At 40.0% G+C, this 13,306-nt stretch overlaps 1 protein-coding gene across 37 annotated transcripts in view; it reads right to left on the reverse strand.

The window, feature by feature from the left end:
• PIAS2 (protein inhibitor of activated STAT 2) overlaps positions 1–13,306 on the reverse strand; it is a 181,550-nt gene that overhangs the window by 132,605 nt on the left and 35,639 nt on the right. The window lies entirely within an intron of this gene.

Below are 13,306 nucleotides of genomic sequence, written 5' to 3' on the forward strand. Positions count from 1 at the left end.
CTAGAGTAGTCCACAAGTGTAGAGAGGGAAAGAATCCCCTTGGCCCTATCTGTAGTCCTAGGCCTAACTTCAGCATCAAGTCTCTTCCTAATAAGTTAGTACCTGCTTCAGGGATTGGCAAAAATTGAATATTAGTCATTCGATCTTAGTATCTTACCTCTGTGTTTTCTAAAATCTTGGCCTTGAATCCTTCACCCTTTACCCCAGATACTAATAATTCTTTGGAAGAACAATTTAAGCCATTTGGAGAGAAGCATAAGAACGGGTCACTCCAGAATCTGTAAGAAATGTTATTTGTTCATGGTTTGGTCCCATCTCCAGATTTATAAAGGGATCTTGGTTGGACTCAAGATGGAAAAGAAAGAGCCCCTGATCCCCCTATTCTTCCTCTACAAAAGCCAGCATGAGTGGAAGAACTTCCTCTGTGGCCTGTTTCAGGGCATTCTCTCTAATGGCCTGGTTTTCCACATTTGTAACATCTATCCTGCCCACCTTCTCTTCCAATTTAGGACCCTTCTGCTTGTGCTTATCCTCATCTGCTCTACATTTCCACCTTTTACAACACATACTATGATCTTCCCATGTCCCATTTTGACCTCGCCCTCTCTGTGAATACGCATTTCGGGGCACCAGTCAGAATTTTGTCCTTGGCATAGTCTGCCCAGGTAAGTTCTGCCAGAAAATCTTTGCCTTTTGCTTCTGTCTCATCTCTTCTGACATACTTTCTGTGCATCCTCTAAAAGTTCTTCCATCTCTATCTTCTGCAGATTTCTAGCAATGCCAGGCCAACTATTTGTAACAAAATGTAACTTTAACATGCCTTGTCCTAGAGGGTTATCTGGGTCTCAATCAGCATACTTTCTCATTTGCTCTCTCAATCTGTCTAAAAATTGCATAAGCCCTTCATCTTTCTACTGTTGTACATGGAAGGCCTCACTCAGTAAGGTTTTGAGGTCTGGGTGCTGACTCTTTCATTCCTCTTGTAATTAGCTCACCCAAGTCTTTCATGTTCTCTCTGTGAATGGCATTGTTATTATCTCAGTGGGGGTCCTGAGGAGGGAACTTGGTGTCTGCCACAGGGCTTTGTTGGCCAGCATGGTGATCACGTTCCCAAGTTGCCATAGCAGCCCTGTGTATCCTGTTTCATTCTTTTTTCGAGAAGAGAATAGCTAGGATCAACATTAATTCAGTCCAGGTATATAGTTGGGGGCCTAAAAACTGATCAATTTGCTCTGCCACTCCTTCCGGAGCATCCAGCAGGGGATTGAGCTCTTTCTTTATGCCATGGACCTCAGAAGCGGTTAAAGGAGCATTTATGAAGCCAATGGCATCCACTCCTTGTGGAACTTCTCTCAATGGAAAGAGCTGAGAAGTATTAGATAATGGGAGGTTCCGAATGTCTCTTTTACATTACTCTATTTCCTTCTGGAGTCCTCTCCCAGAGGAAGAGCTTTTTGGATGGGCAATGGCAAAGATCAAGTCCTTGTGTTGATAACTCCTCAGGATTCAATACAGGAATCCCTACCACTGCCCATGAGATGATAGCTTGAAAAAAAGGTACAAGCAGAGCAACCGCCTGTGGAGGGGGAGGCAAGACTTCCGCCTGCAGTGGGGGAGGCAGGACTTCTGCCTGTGGCCATGTGGCAGGTGCATTAGGAGTTAGAAATGGGGGGAGATGATTTAAAGTGTCCCATCGGTTGCTTTCTCTTTCTAACTTCTTGGCCACATCTATTTCTTGTTTTAAGTCCTTAAAGAGGTCCAGAGAAACAGGCCCTGGCTGCCAGCATAGGGCATACTTATTTCCTCTGAGGACACTGAACTCTTGTTGTTAACATACATTATTAAGGAGCTGGCAGACCCAGGCTTCATCTGAGCCGAATTTTGGCTAGAAAATGGCAAGTTTTAAGATTGGCTCCTGAGGCCAAAGAAAGCAACAATATTTGATCATCAGTTGCTTTTTCTTATGTTGGTCCTTTCATTCTCTTTCCAGTACTTCAGCATGTGTCCTAATGGACTATCGGGAGAAACTGGATCGCATCTCACTTGTTCCCTGCCTTACTTCCTGTTCCGGGCTTACTAGAAGTACTTCCCATATTGGGTGCTAAACAGACAATATGCCCCACTCCCCTTGCAAACCAGAGGAAAAAATCTCTCTCAGCAGACCCAATCCCCCAGATCTCCTGGACCAGGGATGTCTTATCTGTCTGTTTCTCAGAAGCCCCAATCCCCCAGATCCTCCAGATAAGGGATGTCTTACCTGTCTATTTCCCAAGAGGCCCAATCCCCCAGATCCTCCAGATCAGGGCTGTCTTGCCTATCCTGTCCTTAATGGGTTCCTAAGACTCAATTTCTTATACCGGAAGTGTCTTGCCTGCATCCTTTTCCCCAGGAGATAACCTTCCTCCCTTCCATTTTCCCTCCTGAAGGTTATTCATACTCATCCCACATTCACTCCGTCTTAACTGTAACTATTCACTCACACACACATTCTCTTCAAGAGCTGACCACACCAAGGAAGTACTCTGTCTCCCTCTTGGGGTTTTTCCTACTTTGGCTTGTGCACAAGGTCTCCTGGTCACCACGGTCTTACAAGTCTCCCCTGTGTTGCTGAGAATCCAAACATACTCCTTGCACCTGGTTTAAGTCCTGGCTCCCTCCCCTGGGGCTACCACAATAGGGTGGTGGGGCACCTCCCCACAAGAGAGGACCAAGGACTGCCCCAGAGGGGAAACAGAATCCCTGTACAAGACACCAATTGTCAGAAACGGGTTTATAACGTGGGGAAGAATCCACACCAAGACAATGGATTGCTCAGCAAGGCCAGTTTACTTTCTGCAGAAAGGGTGCAACTCGCCGAGTCTTGCACAAGAACACATCTGAATAGAAGAGACAGGGACATTTATAACTTTCATAACCTGATGCAATCACCCCACTGATGTGTCCAGTTTCCACTGGCCAGAACAGAACCTCACGTTCCATGCTTGACCCAATTGGCTAAAAATTTGAAGATTTCCTGAATAGGGAAGGGGGAAAAGAAGACAAGGAAGAAGAGGAAATCTAGTCAGAGGATCAGAAGGGTTTCCAAATAAGGAATGGCATGCACCAGGGTTTGGAGCTTGCCCAGTTCTGTTCAGACATGCTAGAACAAGTCAAGGTAGCTGATTTAAGAGGTAGCTGATTTAGAGAATATATATACATGGGTATATGTTCATGCTAACAGCAGATAATGGCCATAGAGCCAAGAGATTGTAACTCCTTATAATATAGTCTAAGAAACAAACTTTGAAGAAACTTTCCCATCTCTCACATTAGGAAATTGACAAATCTCTCTACTCCTCATTTCTAATGAAGTTTTCTCACCTGCCTTTTTAAGACTGTTCTGTGGATTAAATGCAGTCTGAAAACAGTAAGATACTATACATGTAATATATTTCACTTCCAGAAGCCCTAATCAAAAGCTTTTTATTTCTATTTTTATTTTTTTTGAGACGGAGTTTCACTCTTGTTACCCACGCTGGAGTGCAATGGCGCGATCCTGGCTCACCGCAACCTCTGCCTCCTGGGTTCAGGCAATTCTCCCGCCTCAGTCTCCTGAGTAGCTGGGATTACAGGCACACACCACCATGCCCAGCTAATTTTTTGTATTTTTAGTAGAGATGGGGTTTCACCATGTTGACCAGGATGGTCTCGATCTGTAGACCCCGTGATCCACCCACCTCAGCCTCCCAAAGTGCTGGGATTACAGGCGTGAACCACCGCGCCTGGCTAAGTCTAAGCTTTTTAAAAGATAACAAAATTTCGGGAAAAAAATAAGCAGTTCAACAGATAACATGTTGCCACCTATTTGGTAACAATGACTTTATCTTGATAAGATATTTAGGTCAAATATTAATATTTTAATATGCTTAAATGTTAAATATACTTAATATAAAACCTGCTAAGTCATGCCCCACCATCGCCCCCTGCAAGTATTATATTGACACCTTTTAATAAACTGGTTTATATATTTCAATAAGAATGCTTCCTAGACCAGGTGCAGTGGGTCACTTCTGTAATCCCAGCACTGTAAGAGGCCAAAACAGGAGAATCACCTGAGGTCAGGAATTCGAGACCAGCCCAGCCAACATGGCAAAATCCCATCTCTACTAAAAATACAAAATTAGCCCAGTGTGGTGGGCCATGCCTATAATCCCAGCTACTCAGGAAAATGAGACAGGAGAATCACTAGAACCCGGGAGGTGAAGGTTGCAGCGAGTTGAGATCACGCCACTGCACTCCAGCTCAGGCAACAAGAGCAAGACTCAGTCTCAAAAAAAAGGAATGCTTCCTAGCAACTACTACCCAGGTTAATGGGTTCATAATATGGCTAACATGGGGAAAAGATAAACCAGGAGGTTTTTATAGGTAGCTTTGTGGATATAGCCAATCTGACAGTAAAATAATTCATAATGTAACAATGAATGAACCAGTTTAATTACTCTGCATTTTCTAAGATCCTGAGCTATTCAGGTTCTTATCACCAATCAGCAACTGTATTATCACCAACTGAAGAACATCTTCACCCACGGCAATACTACACTAAAATAACAGGCGGTATGGGTATGAGAAGGACTTCTAAAACTCAACAACTAAAAAAAAAAAAAAAAATTCAAAAATAGACAAAGGACTTAAATAGATATTTCTCCAAGTACATACAAATGGCCAATATGAACATGAAAACATGCTCAACATCACTCATCATTAGAGAAATGCAAATCAAAACTTTAATGCAATACCACCTCACGTCCATTAGGATGGCTACTATTTAAAAAAAAAATTAAGTGCTGATGAGGACAGGAAGAAACTGGAACCCCTGTGCACTGCTGGTGGGGAATGTAAATGGTGCAGCTGCTGTGGAACACTGTATAGTGGTTCCTCAAATAATTAAAAATAGAATTATCATGTGACCCTGCAATTCCACTTCTGGGTATATACTCATAAGAATTAAAAAACAATCTCGAAGAGATATTTGTATATTCAGTCATAGCAGTATCATTCACGATAGCTAAAATGTAGAAGCAACCCAAGTGTCCATCGGTGAATAAATGAATAAAACATGGTATATACATACAATAGAATATTTCTATGCCTTAAAAGGAAAAAAAAATCTGACATGTTACAATATAGATCAACCTTGAGGACATTATGTTTAGTTAAATAAGCCACTCTCAAGAAGACAAATAATATGACATAAGTGAAATAATAAGACATATAAGTATGATTCTACTTATATGAGAAATCTAGACTTGTCAAAATCTGAGAAAGTAGGATGGTGGTTGCCAGGAGCTGAGGAAAGAGGGAATAGTGAATTATTGTTTAATGGGTATAGAGTTTCAGTTTTGCAAGATGAAAACGGTTCTAGAGATAGAGGGAAGTGATGGTTGCACAATATGAATATACTTCATGCCACTAGATTTTAAAATGCTCAAAACAGTATGTATTTTATCACAGTAAAAAAAAATTGGGGCTGGGCACGGTGGCTCATGCCTATAATCCTAGCACTTTGGAAGGCCGAGATGGGAGGATCCCTTGAGCCCAGGAATTTGAGACCAGCCTAGGAACAGACCTGGTCTCTACACAAAAATGTAAAAATTAGCTGGACATGGTGGTGCACACCTATGGTCCCAGCTACTCAGGAGGATCACTTGAGCACAGGAGAGTTAGGCTACAGGAAGCTGTGATCTCGCAACTGCACCTGCACCTCACCTGGGTGTGTGAGAAAGAGAAACCCTGTCTAAAAATCTGGCAGGGCAGGGCACAGTGACACAGACCTATACTCCCCCAGCTACTCAGGAGGCAGAGGCAGGAGGTTCACTTGAGGCCAAGAGTTCAAGGATTCAGTGCACAATGGTCATGCCTGTGAACAACCACTGCACTCCAGCCTGAGCAAGATGGTGAGACTCCCATCTTTTTAAAAAGTAAAAAATAAATTTTAAAAATTGAGACAAAAAATTTAAATTTCTTCAAAAATAAATGACGGCTGACCCTCAAACGTGGAAACAAAGATATACACAAAAAAAGAACATTCTCATACAATTATAACAGAAGAAATAAATACAATCAATACAGGCACTCTTCTATGTTAGCCAACGAGTTCATTTTCAATAACCTGTTTCTTAACATGTTGGAACTAACAGGCACACACAATGCTTTCAAGAAACACTTGACAATTGCATCTATATAGCAATATTCAATCGTTTACAAATAAAGTTTTCACTAAACACTGCTTTAAATTATACTTCTATTATATACACACCAAAGTTTTTCTAATTTACTGAGATTTAAATAGAATATAGCAAACCTGAGTTATTTGTAGGTTATTTATCCATACAGAAGTCATCATTTTATTAATAATCGCCAGTGATGATTCCTCTTCATTTTCACTACCACCACCCTACTCAAAGCCTATTATAAACTTCTACAAATGAACAGCAGCCCCATCTCCTGCCAGGATGGAGTTAGTCAACCTTATCACTTTCAACTCCCTTCCTCTGCTCAAAAATGCTCACTGGCATCCTATCTCTGAGTGAGCCCAGGCTGTTTCCTAGCAAATCTACATTTTCTCAAGCCCCCTCCAGGGCTTACTCTGTTCAAAGCAGTTTCTTCACTGTCAAGTCTCACAAATAAACCATATTATTAGTTTTTATTTCTGTGACCACTCACAGCTCTCCACTTTCTTGGAATTTCCTCTCCTATAAATTCTGCCAATCCAAAGTAGGAACATTCACCCTTCAAAGCTCCCTCAAGTCTCACTACAAGAAGCCCTGACTGAATTCTCCATTCATTAGGCCAATGCAGTAACTGAGCTTTAATTGTACAATTGATAGCACTTCATCATACAAACACATATCTGCTTGCTACTTATTTCTAACGTGAGCATTACCTCCCTAACTAAGTAACAAACTCCTTAAAGCACATCTCATACTTCTGGCTTCTCCACAGCTAAGACTACATAGCCACAACCAAATTAAGTCCTTATTATATACTTGTTAACTGAGTTAATGAAAATAATATAGTGTCTAAATTAGAATATTCTATTTAGATGGCTTTAACATTCATGTGAATATCATTTGAATCCATTTTAATTGTATCCAGAAACTTAATGTGTGTGTCCTAATGTTCAGGAATTCAAGGATAAAAAGAGAGGTTGATCCTCATTAATTTTTTACCTTTCGGATTAGCAAAAATTAAAAGACCAAAAATACAATGCTGATGAGGGTATAGAAAAAAAAACCCTCCACAACCACAAATGGAGTACAAATTGGTACAATGCTGTTGAAGCTACTGTCAAATCTCCCTCTAAAGGTGATTATCAAAATATTAAATATTCAACAACTTCACTTCCAGGCATTCATCCTTCATATATATGTGTAAAAGTACTCAGAAATATATGCAAAAGTTGTTCATAGCTGCAGTGTCTGTAAAGCTGCAAGAACAGTGCCTGATACATGGTATACACAGAAATACTTCTGAATAATATAAAAAGTGAAAGCCACTGAAGACGTACATCAAAAAAAATACTGGATAAATTACAGTACATCTACAAGATAACAGAACTACAATAAATCTACTGCAATAAATTTCCAGGAAATACTGTTAAGAAAGATTGTCATGGTGCAAAACTCTAGGGAACACCATTCATAGATATTACAAACAGCACCGTGCCCCCACTCCCTCCACCAGACGCTCTGCAGTTGGAAAAGGTTTTTAAAATGAAAGAGAAGGGACCAGCCTGGCCAACATGATGAAACCATGCCTCTACTAAAAATACAAAAATTAGCCAGGTGTAGTAGGAGGTGCCTGGAATCCCAGCTACTGGGGAGGCTGAGGCAGGAAAATCGCTTGAATGAGGGAGGCAGAGGTTGCGGTGAGGCAAGATCACACCACTGCACTCCAGCCTGGGCAAGAAAGGGAGACTCCATCTCAAAAAAAAAAAAGAGAGAGAGAGAAAAGAAACGGCATTAACATAATATATGCAGAGAAACAAACTTGATATGATTTGTAATGAATGAGATAAGGGACTGTCCCTTACGATTTTTTTTTATTCCAAATATTAACGACTTTTGTAATCTGAAAAGAACGATATACAAATTAAGGAATCAAAGGTTCATAAAACTTGGAAGATATTTCACATAATGCCAAATAGCTAGACATATCAACATTTATGATGCATATAAACAGTGAACAAAGAGTCAAAGAAGAATCATATAAGATTATTATATAGGGCCAAGTGCAGTGGCTCATGCCTCTAATCTCAGCACTTTTGGGAGGCCAGGGCAGAAGGATAGCCTGAGCTCAGGAGTTCAAGACCAGCCTGGACAACACAGAGAGACCTCCTCCCGACAAATAAAAAAATTAAGGCCCATCAGAGTAGATCATGCCTTTTAACCCCAGCACTTTGGGAGGCTAAGATGGGCAGATCTCTTGATTCCTGAAGTTAAGAGACTAGCTTGGGCAATGTACCAAAATCTTTTATCTACAGAAAATACAAAAAAATTAGCCAAGCATAATGGTGTACACCTGTAGTCCCAACTACCCAGGAAGCCTAGGTAGGAGGATGGCTTCAGCCCCGGAGGTTGAGGCTGAAATGAGCCCAGACTGTGCCACTGCACTCTAACCTGGGCAACTGAGCAACCCTGTCTCAATAAATAAATTAATTAAATTAAATCAGTCAGGTATGGTGGTATACACCTGTGGGTCCCAGAAACATATGAGGCTGAGGTGGGAGGATCACTTGAACCTGAAAGGTAGAGGTTGCAGTGATGCCACTGCACTCCAGCCTGAATGACAGAGTGAGACCTTGTAAAATGAACAAAAACAAAAGGAATACCTTCACAAAGAAAAAGCCAGGGGCGGAGAGAGATCCAGATGGCTGATTACTAGCAGCTCGGGATTGTAGCTCCCAGTGAAAGCGCAGAGAACGAGAGGACGCCACACTTTCAAACTAATTTTTGTTGCTCACGGACCAGGAGATTCCCAGCGGAGGAGCCCCACGGGTTGCCAGCATGACTCTTGTGGTCAGTGTGGTGGTTCTTGGTGCAGAGTAAACGCGACTGAGTCTCCTTTTGGTCGACGTTTGGAGATCCGGGAAGGCAGAGTCGCCTATTCAGCTGATTGAAAAAGGGACTCAAGAAGGAAGCCAGACCAGAGATTACTAGGCAGAAAAGCACCACAAATCTTAACGCCGCTGTTTTAGCCGGCGCAGTGGGTTGCTGATTCTGGCGCTGGGAATCAACAAGTTGAATATCCACTCAGAGACCTAATTTGAAAGTCAGTAATTACAAAGACAACAGGTGGATAAATTTACAATGATGGGAAGAAACCAGCGTAAAAAGGCTGAGAATATCCAAGATCAGAAAGCCTCTACCTCTACAGGGGATCACAGTTCCTCATCAACAAGGGAACAAGGCCTGATTGAGAACAAGTGTTCCAATAACAGAATTAAGCTTCAGAAGGTGGATAAGAAACTTCTGTGAGTTAAAAGAACATGTGCTAGCCCAATGTAAAGAAACTAAGAACCTTGGAAAAAAGGTTTGACGAAATACTAACAAGAATAGACAATCTAGAGAGGAATATAAGTGAATTAATGGAACTGAAGAATAGAGAACTCCACGAAGTATAAATAGGTTTTAACAGTCAAATTGATCAAGCAGAAGAAAGGATATCAGAGGTCGAAGACCAACTTAATGAAATTAAACGAGAAGACAAGACTAGAGACGAAAGAGTAAAAAGGAATGAGCAAAGTCTCCAAGAAATATGGGACTTTGTGAAAAGACCTAATTTATGTTTGATAAGTGTACCTGAATGTCATGAAGAGAATGAATCCAAGCTGGAAAATATAATTCAGGATATTATTCAGGAAAACTTTCCTAACCTAGTAAGGCAGGACAATACCCAACACCAGGTAAGACAGAGAACACCACAAAGATATTCCTCAAGTAGAGCAACCCCAAGACATATAATCATTAGATTCACCAGGGTTGAAATAAAGGAGAAAATTCTAAGGGCAACTAGAGAGAAAGGTCAGGTTACCCATAAAGGGAAGCCTATCAGACTCACAGTAGATCTCTCAGCTAAAACCCTACAAACTAGAAGAGAGTGGGGGTCAATATTCAATACCCTCAAAGAAAAGAATTTTCAACCCAGAATCTCATATCCAGCCAAACTAAGTTTCATAAATGAAGGAAAAATAAAATTTTTCACAAATAAGCAAGCACTCAGAGATTTCATCACCACCAGGCTTGCTTTACAAGAGGTTCTGAAAGAAGCACTATATACAGAAAGGAACAACCAGTATCAGTCATCCCAAAAACTTACCAAAAGATAAACAGTATCTCCATAATGAAGAATCTACATCAACTAATGGGCAAAATAACCAGCTAGCATTAAACAACAATATTAAACTCACAAATATCAATATTAATCCTAAATTTAAATGGATTAAATGCCCCAATCAAAGACACAGACAGGCAACTTGAATAAAAAGTCAAAACCTATAGGTATGCTGTATCCAGATCCATCTCATAAGCAAGGACACACAAAGACTCAAAACAAAGTGTTGGTGAAAGACTTACCAATCAAATGGAGAGCAAAAAAAAAAAAAACAGGAGTTGTAACTTTCGTCTCTGACAAAATAGACTTTAATAATAACAAAGACTAGAAGAAACAAAGAAGGACATTACATAATGATAAAAGGATCAGTGCAACAACAGGAGTCAATGATCATAAATATATGTGCACCCAATATAGGAACACCCAGATACATAAGATAAGTTCTTAATGACTTATAAAGAGACTTGGACTCCCGCACAATAATAGCAGGAGACTGACACCACATTGTTAATATTCGATGGATCAACGAGATAGAAAATTAACAGGGACATCAATGATTTGAACTCAGACCTGGAACAAGTAAACTCAGTGAATATTTATAGAATTCTTTACCCAGGTCCACAGAACATACATTTTTCTCAGGATCACATTACACCTATTTTGAAAGTGACCACATAATTGGAAGTAAATCACTCTTCAGCATTTGCATAGCATTTCACAGACTTAAATGAAATACCGGTTGGCTGTTATTTTCTTCCCTTATTCCTTCCTGTCTCCGCTGTTAAGCACAATTATTGGCATAAAAGAGGTTTTCAATACCTGTTTTTAGATTGCATTCCAGCCTGGGCAATAGAGCAAGACTCCTGTTCTCTCTCTCCCTTTCTCTTTCTTTCTTTAAAAAAAAGGAATACCTTATATAAATTTCAGAAGCAAGCTAACTAAATTGTTTTTACACATACACATATATGATGAAATAAGCAAAAGAGAGAAACATAAAATCCAGGACAGTAACTTAACTCAGAAAGGAGAGGACTTTAACGATATGGTAATATTCCTTTTTCAGAAAGTAATAGCTTCACAGGTGTTCATTCACTTGAAATTCTTTATAACATATTTTATATATATATTCCTTTGTACAGACAGAATACAAATGTTCAAATTAGACGATTCCCAAAGGATCTCACGTTTCTTAAAAATTATCTTTAAAAAATGAAGAGAAAAACAAAGACTGCCTGTGAGAGCACATCAGGATAGTTATTTAAGGAAAGAAAACGGATATTTTTGCTAGTTTGTTTTTGGATTAGGGAATTATCCATTTTTTTAACAGTAGAATCTTAGCTACAGAGTACTTCAATATTATTATATATACCTGTTTTCAAGATACCACAATTGTCACTTCAAGTGATAAAAAAAAATTTTATAACAACCCTTTTGAATAGAAATAATCCCAAGCTACAAAACTATATACTAATGTATCTTATTATACTTTAAGTTCTGAGATACATGTGCAGAACATACAAGTCTGTTACATAGGTATACAGGTGCCATGGCGGTTTGTTGCACCTATCAACCAATCCTCTACATTAGGTATTTCTCCTAATGCCTTCCCTCCCCCTAGCTCCCCACCTCCCCCAACAGGCCCCAATACATGACATTCCCCTTCCTGTGTTCTCACTGTTCAACTCCCACTTATGAGTGAGAACATGCAGTGTTTGGTTTTCTGTTCTTGTGTTAGTTTGCTGAGAATGGTGGTTTCCAGCTCCATCCATGTCCCCGCAAAGGACATTAACTCAACCTTTTTTATGGCTGCATAGTATTCCATGGTATATATGTGCCACATTTTCTTTATCCAGTCTATCACTCATGGGCACTTGGGCTGGTTCCAAGTCTTGGCTATTGTGAACAGTGCTACAACAAACACACATGTGCATGTGTCTTTATAGCAGAATGATTTTGTATAATGGGATTGCTGGGTCAAATGATATTTCTGGTTCTAGATCCCTGAGGAATCACCACACTGTCTTCCACAATGGTTGACCTAATTTACACACTCAACCAACAGTGTAAAAGCATTCCTACTTCTCCACATCCTCTCCAGCATCTGTTGCTTCCTGACTTTTTAGGGATCACCATTCTAACTGGCAGCAGATGGTATCTCATTGTGGTTTTGATTTGCATTTCTCTAATGACCAGTGATGATGAGCATTTTTTTCACATTTGTTGGCTGCACAAATTTCTTTTGAGAAGTGTCTGTTCATATCCTTCGACCATTTTTTGATAGAGTTGTTTTTTTCTTGTAAATTTAAGTTCTTCATAGATTCTGGATATTAATCCTTTGTCAGATGGATAGATTGCAAAAAATTTCTCCATCTCTGCAGGTTGCCTGTTCACTCTGATGATAATTTCTTTTGCTGTGCAGAAGCTCTTTAGTTTAATTAGATCCCATTTGTCAATTCTGGCTTTTGTTGCCATTGCTTTTGGTGTTTTAGTCATGAAGTCTTTCCCCATACCTATGCCCTGAAAGACATTGCCTAGGTTTTCTTCTAGGGTTTTTATGGGTTTAAGTCTTTAATAAATCTAGAGTTAATTCCTGAATGAGGTGTAAGGAAGGGGTCCAATTTCGGTTTTCTGCATATGGCTATTTGGCCCCTGCCATAACACTTGAGATAACACAAAATACAGTCACAGGGAAAACTTCTGGATGCCATCCCAAACCATGGAATATTCAATTTAGAATCTCCTGAATGTCAAGATGACAGATGGCACACAACCTATATAGATCCAGCTCTTGGGTAACAGAAGCACACAACTGCAAAGGCTACCCTGATTAAAAGATAGAAATACTGTCTCAAGTATTAGTATCCCCCAATGTTTCTTTAAAACTGTTGTATCAGTATCCCAATGTTTGTTTACAACTGATCCTTCACTAGAAAAA

Source organism: Callithrix jacchus, chromosome 13 (genome assembly GCF_049354715.1).
Source record: "Callithrix jacchus isolate 240 chromosome 13, calJac240_pri, whole genome shotgun sequence".
NCBI lineage: Eukaryota > Metazoa > Chordata > Mammalia > Primates > Cebidae > Callithrix > Callithrix jacchus.